The sequence below is a fragment of the Macrotis lagotis genome, chromosome 1 (assembly GCF_037893015.1).
Source record: "Macrotis lagotis isolate mMagLag1 chromosome 1, bilby.v1.9.chrom.fasta, whole genome shotgun sequence".
Classification (NCBI taxonomy): Eukaryota; Metazoa; Chordata; class Mammalia; order Peramelemorphia; family Peramelidae; genus Macrotis; species Macrotis lagotis.
The window spans coordinates 99,072,458-99,087,340 of NC_133658.1; the positions used below are offsets into that span (position 1 = coordinate 99,072,458).

At 45.6% G+C, this 14,883-nt stretch overlaps 1 protein-coding gene across 4 annotated transcripts in view; it reads left to right on the forward strand.

Annotated features, from left to right (window-relative positions):
• The window catches only part of TTC7A (tetratricopeptide repeat domain 7A), a 182,143-nt gene that overhangs the window by 127,506 nt on the left and 39,754 nt on the right, over positions 1–14,883 (forward strand). The gene's annotated exons all lie outside the window — the stretch shown is intronic.

Consider the following 14,883-nt stretch of genomic DNA (forward strand, 5'->3'; position numbering starts at 1 on the left):
TTCCTGAGTGTTCTACCCTGTGATAAGGACCATGGGCAATAGGAAGAACCATGAGAAATGATCTTTCATGGGATATATAAAGTGTTGCCCGTCAGGCCATAGAAATATCATAAATAGTGTCATTCTTTTTTGCTCTTTTTCAAGGGTCAGATGCACAGGAGAGTTATTAATAATAATAACTCACACATGAAAGAATAGCTTTAACGTTTGCAAAGCACCTTTGTCACAAATCTCCATGAGGGAGATGGTTATGTTGTTCCCATTTTGCAGATGAGGAAACTTAAGGTTGGGGACGGTTGCTGATGTGTTCTCAAGTCTAACAAGTGCCAGAGGGAGAATTTGAACTGAGGTCTCCTGACTCCAAGGTCAGTCCTCTCCCTACTATGGACATTGTTATAGGAGTTCAGATGACTGACAGAACCTGAAGTGGGCCTGAGAGAAAAAGGGAAGCCTCTTGGAGGAAGAGACAGGGGAGCAGAGGCAATCAGGGGAAACGGAGGCAAGGAGTAGTCTTGATTCAGAAAGCAGGGGCTGGGGAGAAGAGATTTATGTGTGACATATTCTTGTTAATGTAAAATAAGTTTTGAAACTCCTGTTGAGAGATACAGCTTTTGTGGACTTGTCCTTCTGAAAATCCTTCTAAATTCTGGGATTAGAGAGAGAGCAGAGGAAAGAAGGTCTGGATTTCCATGCTGTGGATTGACCTTTAGCAAATGAAAGCTGGTGTAAAAAACAACAGTAAAAAAAAACACAAAACAAAAAAACGTGATGAGACAAAGATTGATGGTCACTTAGGGTACAGTGTGAACCTGGTGTGATGGGAACCAGACACCCCAGCACTGCTTCCTGAAATCCTGTAGGCTACCAACTAAGCCCATGAAACATTTGGCCAGGAAGCCCGACCCATGCCCCCTGAGCGACTGGTTCGTTGCCTGCCTAGGGAGTGGTGTCAGCAGTGAGAGCAGCCTTGTCTTTGAGGGTCACGGACTCCACTAGGCCAAAAGGACAAGAAGACAGCCGGAGACTATTTACTCCATGGCTAGGGTTGGCTCCACTCTTCCTTCCTTTTTCAGATTTTTTAGGGAATACTTGGGGATGGGGGGGGGCAGTCTGAGGCCTGAGGGAGGCAGAAACAGGCCAAATGAAAGTGAGCTGATGGTTGCGGCTCATTCCTGGAGCCAGCAGGCCTGTGTGGTGGTGGTTTTAAGTAACAGATTCCTCACACTTTAGTCAGGGCCCTTGTAGTGGAGATCTCTATGGTAACCAAACAAAGGTTCCCCAGCCAATGGGGGAGCTTTCCAATAAACAGCCCATCAGTCACTGATTCTGCCCAGCGGGGCTGGAAGCCTGCCATATCAGTTTTGAAAGCCTAGTGACAGGGCATTTGGAATGCATTGTTTTTCTTCTTCCGCCCTCCTCTCTCTCCCTGGGGTGTGGGGCACCCCAAAGGGTTTCAACCCAAGCTTGGGTCCTAAGGGAATAGAAACCCCCACTTCTCTCCCCCCCAGTGGGCCCTGGTATAAGAGACCTCTCTGGAGAGATGCTCTTGAACCTGAATATCATGGCTATCAGGCCAGGTCTGGAGAGGTGTAAATAAACCAGGGAATGTTGCATCCATCTCCCCCAGAAACCCAAACTGTTTTGGAAATTGTTTGACGCCTTGGCATTAGCAGGACCCAAAATTCTGCCAAAGTCATTTGAGGCCTTATGGTGGACCTCAAGGTCACGAGATTCAGCCCTTTGTTTGGTTGTTGATGCTTTTTCTGTATTAATAAATTTTGCCATCCAGAAATGAGTAGTTGATGAGGGGTCACTGAATCTTAGAGCTGGGAGAGGCCATAAAGATCTTCAGTCCAAACCTTCCTCATTCTAAAAATGAGAAAACTGAGAGCCAGAGAATCATTTGCCTAAGATGCCATATGGATCATCAGTGTTCTTTAAGTCTAGGACACAGACTTTTTGACTCCCAGGACTTTACTGATTATTTCTCAGATTCTACCTTTGTGGAGCTGATTTCTTTGCTATCAACCTAATAGTTATTTGACTACCATCATAGCACATCAGATGGATATTTAAACTGTTGCTATCCTTGGTTATTAACCTGATAACATAAGAGTGAACCAAAATATCTTTTGTTCATTGCTGGACTCAACCAACCCATCATTTTAACTGCTTATAGACCCAGTGAAGAGAGTAGCCTTCAGCTGCATTGTTCAAATATGCCATATAAGTCATTTTCTCCCATGAATCCATGTTCATTAGCCACTTTAGCACACTCAGTTTCTTCCTTAATCTTTTTTTTTTTTTTTTCTGCAAGGCAATGGGGTTAAGTGGCTTGCCCGAGGCCACACAGCTAGGTAACTATTAAGCGTCTGAGGCTGAATTTGAACTCAGGTACTCCAGACTCCAGGGCCAGTGCTCTATCCACTGCACCACCTAGCTGCCCCTCTTCCTTAATTCTTAATTGAACACCTACCTGATCAAAACTGCTTAGCTCTGTGCAGAATTTGTTAAAACATAATTCCTACCCTCTGGGAGTTTAAATTCAGAGTCAAGTTTAGGTAGGTAAGACCAAAAAAAAAAAGAGGGGGGGAAAGTCACTGGATGACCCTGAAGGGAATTCTCAGATGTCTCAAACAGAAACTCCCTCAATTCTAGTTCTCCATTGGTGTCTCCAGCATATAGGTTTGGAGTTCATCTGTTTTCCCTGCTACTCTTGTTGGAATTGTCATCTAAACCTTTTAATGATCATCTTCACTGTCCCCATTGACAGCCCACCCTGACCTTTAGCCTTCACTCCTGCCCTCCCAATAAGCATTGTAAAACCTTATTGATTGTAAAATACTTATTAATCTTCTTAGTGCAGGTAAACTGGAGTACTAACTCTGGACTGCGTTAAGTTGCTTTTCAGGACCTCTCCTGTGTCTGTCCATCAGCTTTGATAAGAAGTGCTCTCAGCTCTCCCAACTAGCACATACCTGGGGGGGGGGGGTGTCTGTGGACTTTGGGTGAACAAAAGTGCTATTCTCCCTACAACTGGACCTTGTAAATAAGGAAGAAAGAACTCTTCAATTGAGGAATTGAAACTTTGAGGTTAATGTGTGTTTTTTTTTAAAGCTTCAGAATTGTGTCACATTAAATGAATTAAGAGGTAGAGGATCAGAGTGAGTATTAAAGGATTAAGGGAGATATGGGAGTAATATAATCCTAGAAACCAAGTAAAAATGATTTGGTTTGAGGGGTTAAGTAGAGTTGACCTGATCAGGTAGAATCCTCATGCTCATCTTGGTATTTGGAAAGAGGATCTCCTAAATTACAGTGCTAGCACCCCTGCTGAAATGGATTGAATTATGCCCTTTGTTTTTTGTTTTTTTTTTTTTTTAGATTTTTCAAGGCAGTGGGATTAAGTGGCTTGCTCAAGGCCACACAGCTAGGTAATTATTAAGTGTCTGAGGTCGTATTTGAACCCAGGTACTCCTGATTCCAAGGCTGGTGCTCTATCCACTGCGCCACCTAGCCGCCCCGAATTATGCCCTTCTTAGTGGAATAATTCATTAGGAAATTAATAGAACTTTGGCAGGTCTTTTCCATTTCAGAAGATTTTTCACATTATAATTTCTTAAAAATAATACCCTCTGAGAGACTAGGTCTGGGCTTAATCAGCTAATTCTTCACATTGAGTCATTCCAAAATGGGCTTAATTTAGAGGAATTCTTGGTAACCTGGAGAGCTAACATTTCTGGCAGAAGTTTGGATCTCTGCAGTTCCAAGTCATTGTCTAATGAGATCTAGTATATGACATCCCTAGGGTGGGAGCAATGTGACTGGCTTGGCTAGGCATGCTGATCCTGTGCCTCTTAATCTCCCCAATATGAGCCCTCTTTCAAATTGGACTGATTTCACTGTTCTACCTCTTAAACACAACAAACACATACCACACACACATATACCCCACAAACATACCACACACCCCTTTTTATGTGTTATTTCTTTCCTCTCTCTGTTCCTATCTCTCTTTGTTCCTGTTATGCCTTCTCCATAAAATGGTCTTCTGCCCTCTTAGTTTATCTAAATCAATTTGTTTTCCAAGCTATAATGTAAGTAATAACACCTCTTCCATGAAACCACCTCTTATTATGGCATATTTTTATGTTGTATATTTGCCTACCATATGATCAGTCATATGCTGGATTCTACAGAGCAACTCTCATAGTGAAGATGTAACCTTGTTAAGGACTAGGAATCCTGTCCCGGATTTCCTTTTGTCTCCCACAAATGCCCAACACAGGGCTGGTCATGCAAGTGCTTCTTGATTGCTTGGACCATCCCTACAACTCAGCTTTATTGTTACTGGTCAGCATTTTCCCAAGGACCTTTCAGGTTTTACCTACAACAGGTGCCTAGTTGATGGTTGCTAAGTGAGTAATCCAGAAAGCATTTTGATTAGTGGTGTGATGTGTGGTAGATAAGAGTCCTGGAACTTAGCTGTATGACTCAGGACAAGTCATTCCTCTTCTCTGACTCTTCATTTCCTTATCTCTTAAAAGGAGAAAATAATAAGCCCCTGCCTTATAGGATTGCTCAAAGGTGCAAATGAGATTACACACACACACACACACACACACACACACACACGCATATAAAACATATATTAAGCTGCTACTTAAATATCAACTATTACTATCATCAGTAAAGAAAGGATTATAGGATTTCAATCTGGAAGAGCCCTCAGAGATCCTCTAGCTCGATTCTCTCACTATCATCACAATTATATCAATACCAGCTCTTGATATTAGTGAAGAAATAGAAATTCAGTAAGATGAAGTAAGGAGAGTTGTGATGTATGTTTGGGTTATCTCCTTCCCTTTCACCCCTGCCCCCCCCACCCCAAGGCCTCTGGCTTCAGAAGCTCCTCCAGATCAAAGGCCATGTATAAAAATATAACTACCCATAGTGAAGGAAGCATATCCATTGTTTAATTTAACAGATGGCTCATAAGGGACCTACTATGTATGGAACACGAAGGAGATAGACAAGGAGAGAGACATTTCCTTACAGCAACTTCATGAAGTAGGCAGTGATCCAGATTGCTCCTAAATTGCTCACATTCTTAAAAGATAAAGCATAGAAACAAATAATAGGGAGAGAAAGATGATTTTCAACTGTTTAGTCATGGAAGACAGTAACTTCAAATGGAGTCTTGAAAAATGGAGAGGATCAGCTAGTCTGTGAGAGAGCTTGAATCATTTTAAGGATGAACCAGAGATGTCTCTGCAAGATTCCCCTATGCCATTGGGTCATAGAACCATAACTTTATAACTGGAAGAGAACTTGGGTCTCCCAATTTACAGAAGAGGAAACTGAGACCCAGAGATGTTATGGCTTGATTCAGGTTGCATGGGGAAAAGCAACAGAGCCGGAGTTTTAGTCCTGGTCCTCTGCCTCCAGCGCCAACCTTCCGTTCACCTTTGCACACCATGAGTTAAATCAGGCCCTGCCCACGATCTTGTCTCTCTGGCTTGCCCAAGGTCTTAATAGGTAGCAAAGCAGAGATACCTCCCAAATCCATGTGTTCTTTCTGTTTAATCCAGTGCTTTTCTCACTCCTGCTGTGTATTCTGCTAACCTCCATCCTTTGCCACTCCCCAAAGACAGCTCAACTTCAAAGACTAGACAAAAGTCAAGGAAGAGACATAAAGGCAACCAACAGAAAAATAAGTAAGACTACATGGTTCCCAGAGGCCGGGCAATAGACTGGATGACCCCCCCCACTGGCTCTAGGATTCCAAGTTAAATTTGTCTTATTACCCTGACTTGATGTTCCCACTCCCCTCCCCCCACACTTCCTTTGGTAAATAAAAATATAAAAATTTTGGGAAAGCTTGGGCTTTCCCAACTTTAAGATTCTGAGGGAGATTGTGCCACTTCTAAGCAAGCAAAAGCAATAGTCTCTTTTTGTCTTTGATGGAAAGGACTCCAAACCTTATTCTTTTGGACATGTGATTCCTTGGTAGGAATGGAGCCCAGTAGGGCTGAGTAAGGAGAGAAGAAAAAAGAACGGAAGCATGCAACCCTCCATCCAACTCCTGCATTCCTACAGATTCCTCTCTTTGTTTCCTGGAGCAGGTCCCACAGGCAAACTCCTTGTTCTTTGCACATGGTCTGGGGCAAGGACGTTTTGTAATAAGGCGAAGGAGCGAGACTTCCCCTGTAGGAGGGGAGGTTTTGGGTACTGCTCTACAAGAGTGAGTTGCTCCTTGCAGAACATCGAGGGAAGGGTGTTTTCAGTCTGTCTTCAGGTTCATTCAGGAAAGGTTTACTTGAGCACTTAGTGTGAGTTTAGAGGAGAAAAAAAAAGAATCCAATGTGAATTTGACATGCCAGCTCCTCTGCTAGTTCTGGAGGGCCTGACACACAGAGTGCCCTCAATGGGTGATTAATCTAGAAGGGGAGAAGGAGCCAGGCTTTATTCTGACTGATCACTAACTCAGTTTCTTCCTCAGTCACCCACTCACCTCCCCACCCCTGTGGGTAGCAATGTGTACAACAGAAGGGGTTCGACTCCAGTGGCAGAGGACCAGGACCTGACTCCTCCCCCCATATAGAAGACTCCCAGATCTATTCGTCCTCAATCACTCCCTCCACTGAGAGTCAATCCCATATCATGAACTGCCTGTTGAACAACTCAAATTAGATTCCCCCCCCAAAAAACTACCCTACATCCACATTTCCTTGATGCTATTGAAGGCACCTCCATCCTTGTAGTCCATGATCTTGGCATTATCTTCAGCTTATTCCTTACATCCTGCCTCTCTGATCAGTCATCGAATCTTGCTGTTTCTACCCCTTCTCTCCAGAGCCACTACCTCAGGCCAGTCCCTCATCACTTCTTAGAGGCATGAAGCAGCCTTCTCAGGGGGTCTCACTGCCCCAGTCCATCCTTCATGCTGCTGCCAAAGTGGTTTTCCTTAAGCAAGGCACTCGCCCGCTAGCTCCACCCCAGGGATGCACACTCTTCAGCTCTCCAAGCCCTGCACCACTGGACTCCAGGTGGACAGCCCCCCCTGACAGTTGCTTTGCCTCTCTTCTGGGCCTCTGCCCTGGCCACTCCCCATCCCTTCAGGAGGAAGTGATCTCCGCCTTCCCCGACGATGCTCTGCTCGGGGAGTTTTTGTTGCTTCCTCCTCTAGAAAGTAGACTCCTTGGGAGTGGGGGGCTGTTTCAGCCTTTGTCTGAATCTTCCACTCCTTGCACAGGGCCAGGCAGTTTTCAGTGCCTGATAAATTCTTCTTGGTGAGTAGACACTTAGTACTTTGTGAGACCATGGAAAAGTTCCTTCTCTTCCCTCCACTGTAAAATGAAAGAGGTTTGACTTCTTCTGAGGTCCTTTCTAGCCCTCAAACTCTACTCTTCCGAAACTATGATAGGAAGAGAAAAGGAACCAGTTGCTTGCTCTGACCTCGAACTGCCCTTTCTGGGTTCATGGGAGACAACCCTGACTGCCTCATCTCCATGAGATTTGGGTTCTAATTCCCTGCGTGACCCTGAGTGTGTCATCTAAGAGCTCCTTCCCTGGGATTTATACATTTTGAAAAGAATATTTTGACAACTACATTTTACTGTAATTGGATTCTTTTGTGAGCCCAGGTGCTTTCTTTTGTGCCTTTGAGACCCTCCCTATGAGAAGAGGCCCCGGGGCTCCAGCAACCTGCTGCCAGCCTGCTGAGTGGGATCGTGGCCTCATGACCAAGGTGTTTGGAAAGAGAAGCTGCTGGTGCCTCTTGGAGCCAGGATCTGGAGAATGGAAAAACAATCCTTAATGAAGTTAGCGTGACTGGAAGGTCAAGGTGCTGTGCTATCCATCTCCTCGGGGTGTGCTTTGCTTCACATTGACAGGATCTGGTCTGGCTAATATCTGTGTACGATCAATGCCGGCCTACTGTTTGCCTCCCCTGAAACGGGAGCCGTCATCTCTTGTACCCTAGAGCTCTGCAGAATGCTGCCATTGTCTCTCACAACCTTCAGATGTGGCTGAGCCTGATGCCCTCTCCTAGGACTTCCCCTTCCCCTTCTGTCGCTCCTCCATCCTCACCTCGCTTCAAGCACTGGGTAGGTGGGGATGTTTCAGTCCTACATCCTTCACAGTGCAGCTTGCCTTAGCTCAGCCTCACGGGATATCTGACAGGCAGGCAGAGCAGGGGTTACTACTGCCTTGTGGAAGCTAATATTCAGATAGTTTCCAGCCTCACCAAGAATTAGTGGGATCATGGGATTTGGAGTTGGAAGGGACACTGGAGAGCATGTAATCCAGTCCCTCTTGTTTGGCAGCAGGTTGCTGGAGCCCCGGGGCCTCTTCTCATAGGGAGGATCTCAAGTGCACAAAAGAAAGCACCTGGGCTCACAAAAGAATCCAATTATAGTAAAATGTAGTTGTCAAAATAATCTTTTCAAAATGCATAAATCCCAGGGAAGGAGCTCTTAGATGATATACTCAGGGTCACACAGGGAATTAGAACCCAAAACTCATGTTCTTTCTACTACACCATGCAGAGCTTGGACTCTTGGAGACTCTAATTAAAAAAAATAGGGTTTTTTTTGCTATCTTTTGATTTTACATCATCTGAATATCTCCCTCCTATACCCCCTCCAAGAGCCCTCCCTTATAATAAAGAAGAAAAGAGAAGAGAGAAGATATTTTTTAAAAAAAAACTTGTCAAAATAATGAAGCACAACATTATATTCAAAAGAACCCAAACACCTTGACCCTTGGGTCTTCTTTTCCTAGGGAAACCCTAAATTGCTTGAGAGGCTTTTCTAACCTCTCCATTCCCCAGAATCTGAGTACAGAGCCAAGTCCATGGTTGCTGCTCAAGAGACTCCCAAGTGACTCTGGACAGAGCCCCAGCGTCATAGTCAGGACCTTGCCCCTGAGCAAGTCCCTTCAGCTGGCCTTCATAGAGTACCTCTGTCCATCCCTACCACATGTATTCTCTCTCTCTCTCTCTCTCTCTCTCTCTCTCAAGATAAAAGTCTTTGAGGCCAAAGTCTCTTCCCTCCCAGCACATTATTCAGAACCATCCACGTGGAACAAAAGTGAGAAAGAAGGAAGATACTATTTGGGTCAGATGCTTCTGCTGAGCCTTGGAAATGGTGAAGGCCATGAAAGTCACTGGCCTCCAGAGGTCAGGGCAAACCAGTCCTGCTGGAGTGGAGACCAGCATAGGGCCTGGGCCTGCCACCCTTCTCTCTGGGCAGGTCTTCTGCCATGGCTGCTGGCAGCCCAATGGTACATAGCACTGGCACTCTCACTTTGGGTTTCCCTTCTGGCCTGCCTGGTTGGCCCACCTTTCCCCACATCCTGCATTCCATTGCTCAGTTCTGCACCTTGGCCTGAGTCATCCCCCACATCTGGAAGGCTCCCTCCATGGCCCTACATGTGCAGGGCCAGCTTCTGGGGGGAGATTCCCTTCTCTGATCTCATCGCCCCCCACCCCTTGCCTTTGCATTTTCTTCCTCCTAGAATCACTTCATATTATTTTCTATGGTCTTTGCATTTAGAGAAGCAGAATGCTTAGATGATTAGATGATTAGAGGCTGGCCCCAAAACCTAGAAGAATAATAGTAATAGCTAGTATGTTTACATATCACTTTAAGATTTGCAGATTGCTTTGCCTGTGTCACCTTTCTTGATTCTTACTACCACCTTGGGACAGAGGTAGTAAGATCTTCATTTTACAGAAGGGGAAATAAGACTAGACAGGGTAAGCACCATGACAGGTATCTGAGGAAGGATTCAAATTCAGATGTCTTGAATCTCAAACAGCACATCCCATATCTGACAAATGCAGATGCCACGACTCTCAGTTCTTGAGGTAGTTCTCTGAGAGACTTCAAATCTTGTTCCTATCCCTCCCTTTTTTCTTTACTTGTTTGTGGGCATGCTCTGTCTTAGAGGGCAGAGCATGTTTGGGTTTTTGTCTTTGGACCCCCCAGAGGAAGGCCCTGAATTTTGATTAAATCCATCACATTTTCCTCATCCAGCTCAGCCTTCAGAGAGTTCCCCAGACCCTTCCTGGGCCCTGCTCTGGCAGCCAACCTCAAGAGGCATACTCCCTCTGTGACTGGGCAGAGTTGTAACCCCGGGAGGCCCTGCTTCTAAAAGAGACCTTTTAAACCTTTAAACCGAGATCTGAAGAGATCAGTGCCCTGCCTGCTGAGTAAAGATCAAAGAGTCCTTTCTTAGTGATTATTCCATTCTGTACTGAATTTATAAAGAATGAAAGATCTTCATTCCCCTCTCTCTCTTCCACCCTCCCCAGTAGGCAATAAGGATGATGTCACAGGATGCTGGAGGATCCCTAACAAGGAAAGTGATTATATTTGCTAATTGTCCATTCATTCAGCAAGCATTTACTGCTGTTGAGTCCTGTGTCTTGAAGGGTAAAATGACCTTGACCTAGACATCAACCTTGACCTGTAATAAAGGTTTACAGTCCAGTTGGGAAAGAATACAGCCTGGGAAATGCCCCAAAGTGGCCCCAGATTCAGTGCCATCTGAGTGTTCTGAGGCAGGAGAGATCACCAAAGGCTGGTGGCATGGTCCAGAGGGACACCCTGGCACAAGGTCATCCACTTAGAGCTGGAAGGTACCTCAGAGATCATCTGGCCCAACCCCTTTGTTGTGCAGACTGACCAACTTGCCCAATATTATCAGAAGGAATGAATGGAAAAAAGAGCACATACTAATGTTGCTAATTGTATGCTGGAGGCTGTGTTGGGATCTGGAGATGTCCAGAGGGAGAGCAGGGAAGGTAGCCATGTCCTAGGAAGGCAGAAGGTCGGGGTGGTTGGATAGTTCAATGGGATGTCATGCTGAAGCACAGCCTTGGTGTCTGGGGGTTGGCTAGTAGGGAAGAGCCAGCTGAGGAAACTGCCTTGACTTAGTCACTTGGGTGGAGCTCCTTGAAAGTAGAGCCTGGCATGTAAGGACTTAGCTTTAGTAAGGACTTTTTTTTTTTTTGCAAGGCAGTGGGGTTAAGTAATTTGCCCAAGGTCATACAGCTAGGTAATTATTAAGTGTCTGAAGCTTGATTTGAACTCGGGTCCTCCTGACTCCAGGGCCAGTGCTCAATCCATTGTACCATCTAGCTGCCCCCTAGTAAATGCTTAGTGATAACTTCATCACTAATCGTCGGGTTGGGACCCTTGGGTGGGTGCTCCCTAATGAGTGCATTAATTTTCCCAGGGACTTCTGATATGGATTTTGGCCAATTCTGTGTTCTTGGTTCAAGTGGGGAGGGGTGGGGGTGGGGATCAGCAATGGCAGGCAGATGGTTAGGTGGCCTGGGAACCTGAAGGCAGGAGGAGTGGACAGAGCCAGGATGTGAATAGCTCCAGATGCCCCAGACTGCCTTTCGGGAGATGAGACTCGAGCCGGACTATGAGTAATGACTAAAAATGACCAACTGCCGTGCCCAGGAAGGAACTGGTATGTTAGAAGAAAGTGCTCATGAGGCTGATTCATAGCTTTGAATCCCTGGGTGAGCTAGTTAATTTTACACAAGGACAGCAATCCCAAGCTGTTGGCCGGCCACAGTCTCTCTAACTTCAGCCAGTCTCAGAGTGCTAGGAAATAATCAACAGACATCTAAGGGAGCCCAGCCATGTGGGCACCCAATTCTAGCCTTTCTTCCTCTCAGAGGCATCACTCAGGGGTGCATGTCTTCTGTACAAAGAAGAGTAAATCATTCCTGTTTCCTGGGAATACTGAGCTAAAAAATATTTGTGTGTGAGAGATAGAGAGGAGAGAGACAGAGAGAGGGGAGGGGAGGAGATGGAATGTCTTCATAAGCTAATCTGCAGTTCCCCAGGGTCAGAGAGTAGGGGATAAAGCTAGAGAACTGGTTGTTTGAATGCCCCACAGGACAAGCACGTGCTCCAGCCAGGAGGGGATGTGGTTCACTTGAGAAATTCCGCTCTTGGGACACTCATGCTAATGGAATTTCAGCAGCGAGGCCTTGGCCTGCCTGTGGAGAAGTAGCCTCTGACACAGCTGGTCTTACAGCGATCCTCCTACAGCCCCAGGTGCTGTGGCCAAGGCTGGGGTCCTGGTGCTGCTGCATCTGGCTGGCTTGTTGGGTCCTCACTGAACCAACCAGTGTGGGAGCTCTGAATGGCAGAGTGGAGGAGAGGGTCCCTTCAGCCCTGGGAAGGGAGAATCCCTGGGGGAGTCTCCAAGTCGACAGCAGCTGCAGGAAGGAGTGGAGGGCTGGTGCTGACGAGAGAAGGTCCCTTTTCCCTTCCCTCTCACTGAGCTCCGATAACCCCTAATCCTGCCTGACCCCTCCATGTCCGCTCTGGGGGCCTTTCTGATCCACTGAGAATGTGTTTTGGAGCTCCAGTTCCTCATCCATGGGCCTTAGCTTCCTCGGAGGTTGTAAGCTCCCTGGGAGAAAAGATTCACCTTGTCTTCACCTCCTTTTCCAGTTTCCCAGGTCCCCAGAAGCACCACCATAGTAAACCTTAAGAACCCCCCCTCAGCTACCCTGTGAAACAGTTCTAGTCCGTATTGTGTAGTAGTGAGGTGAGATGGCATGATGAGTTAGCTTGAATCAGGAAGATCTGGGTTCAAGCCTGGCCAGAGGCAGCTGGTGCTTCCCACAGAGAGCCCAGCCAAGAAGACTCAAGTTCAAATTTGACCCTGACACTATACAACTGTGTACTCACCCCAAGAAAACTGGGGTTGAGAGATGAAAGCTTTTAGAATAAAGGAGCAGAAATATCAAGGATCGGGTTTCCAACAGATTGTCATTTTCCCCTTTGCGGGGAGAGAGGCAGATGTTGTCAGGGGTTTTAGTTTAAAGGGGGCAGATCAGATAGATAGGCAGCACCACCGACCTCTTTAAAGGGGAATGAAAAAGTCACAAACAACAGGAGAGACAGGTTCTGAGGAAACAAAAGTCCCCAAGTGGGAACTTTTGGGAGTACTGGCACCTGACCAGCTAGCCTAGTCTAATGAAGCACTGGGGACGACGCAGCTGAAAACCAGGCTATAAATTCAGAGGGAGATTCGTGATTTAGATAAGATAATCCTTTTTCCTAAGGCACTTATTTGTGGGGGGGGGAGAGACATTAGCACAAATAACTATAGTACAGAGGAAGTGCATTACAGAGTTAGAAAATGTGTTACTTGAGTTCTTAGGGATGGTCTACCTGCCAGAGAGATCATGGGAAACTTCTTAGAAGACATGGAAATTGGATTGAACTTTATAGAAACAGGAGTTCAATCTTGAGGGATGGAGGAGGGAATTTGAGGAGTACGTTCAATGGTGAGGATGGTCACAGCATCTCATTCATGGAAGCCTCCGGAGAGGAGACTGCAGATGTCAACAACTTGGGGAAGCTCTTCCGTCCCAGAGCAGAAGAAAATTTGGACTTTAGTCTACAGATAACTGGAAACCTTTGGTCAAATTTTAGCTGTGTTAACATAATCAAGCTATGCGTAGGTAAATCATCCTGACAGCAGTCTAAAGAATTAATAATAATCATTCATTAAGTGCCAACTATGTGGCTGGCCCTGAGAAGATAATTCCTGCTCTCAAAAAAAGCATACATTCTACAAGGAGGAGACCACAAGTGCATATATTATGGCATAAATACAAAGTGGTCAGATACAATTTCACCTAGAAGGAAGTTCACTAGCAGCTGGAATCAGAAAAAGGCTTCTCTAAGAAGGGGGTTCTTGAACCATATCTTGAAAGAAGAGAAGTCTGAGGCAGAGTTGAGGAAGGAGGACATTCCATGTATCAGAGAATGGCCAGTGCAAAGAGATAGAAGCTGAAATGTCAGATGGGAAAAAATAGAGGAAAGGCCAGTGAGGACAGGTGATGGGCATCAAGGTTGGAACGTTAGGTCAGAGCCAGGTTGTGAGAGGCTAAAAAGACTGAACAGGGGAGTTTCATCTTGATGTGCCCAAGGGCACTCATCTAGCAAAGCAGTAAGCGCCTCAACTATGGTGGCAGCCACCATATAAACAGCTAGAAACAGCAGTGTTCATCCCCTGACAGGGTGAGAAGTGGGAGGCAGGAAGGGGAGGTGTGTGGGTTCTCACCCAACTGGCAAACCTGTCTTTAGCAGCAGTGGGGAAGTTCTGGGAACATGTTAGATTTGTGATACCTGTGGGACATCTAGGTGGAAATGTAATTTGAGAGAGACTAAGGCAAATATATAGGTCTGGGAATCAATACGACATCAGTTAAATATGACAAGTCATACCATATTGCAACAAAACAAAAAATGGCAAGAAAATTTCTAAAGTGAAAAAATTATGCTTCAGTCTACACTCAGTTCATGAATTCTCTCTGGAGGTAGGTAGTATTTTTTATCATGGGTCCTTTGAAATTATCTTGGATCTTTGTATTGAGCAGAGTATCTAAAGGCTTTCCCAGTTGATCATCATTACAATATTCTAGTTCTGCTCACTTCACTTTGCATCACTTCACGTAAGTCTCCACAGGTTTTTCTGAAAGCATCCTGCTCATCATTTCTTAGAGCACAATAGTATTCTATCACATTTTCATATATCACAACTTGTTTAGTGAATGTCAGAGTTTTTGGTTAAGGAACTGGAACACTTGTGAGTGATGTTGAGATCAGAGTGTGACCATCCCAATGTGTGACGGGATGGAATGATGGAGTATGTCATGGATTGGTGCTCGACTCCTCCACCCAGAGCTGGCCATCTGGCCAAAGGATCATAGGTATCGTAGTATGATGGAGAGAGAGACTGTTGGCCTTGGTGTCTGAGAAACCTGGGTTCAGAACTGGCCTCAGACATTTTTTAGTGGGATCCTGGGTAATGTTTCTTTGATTCAGTCAAAGTTTC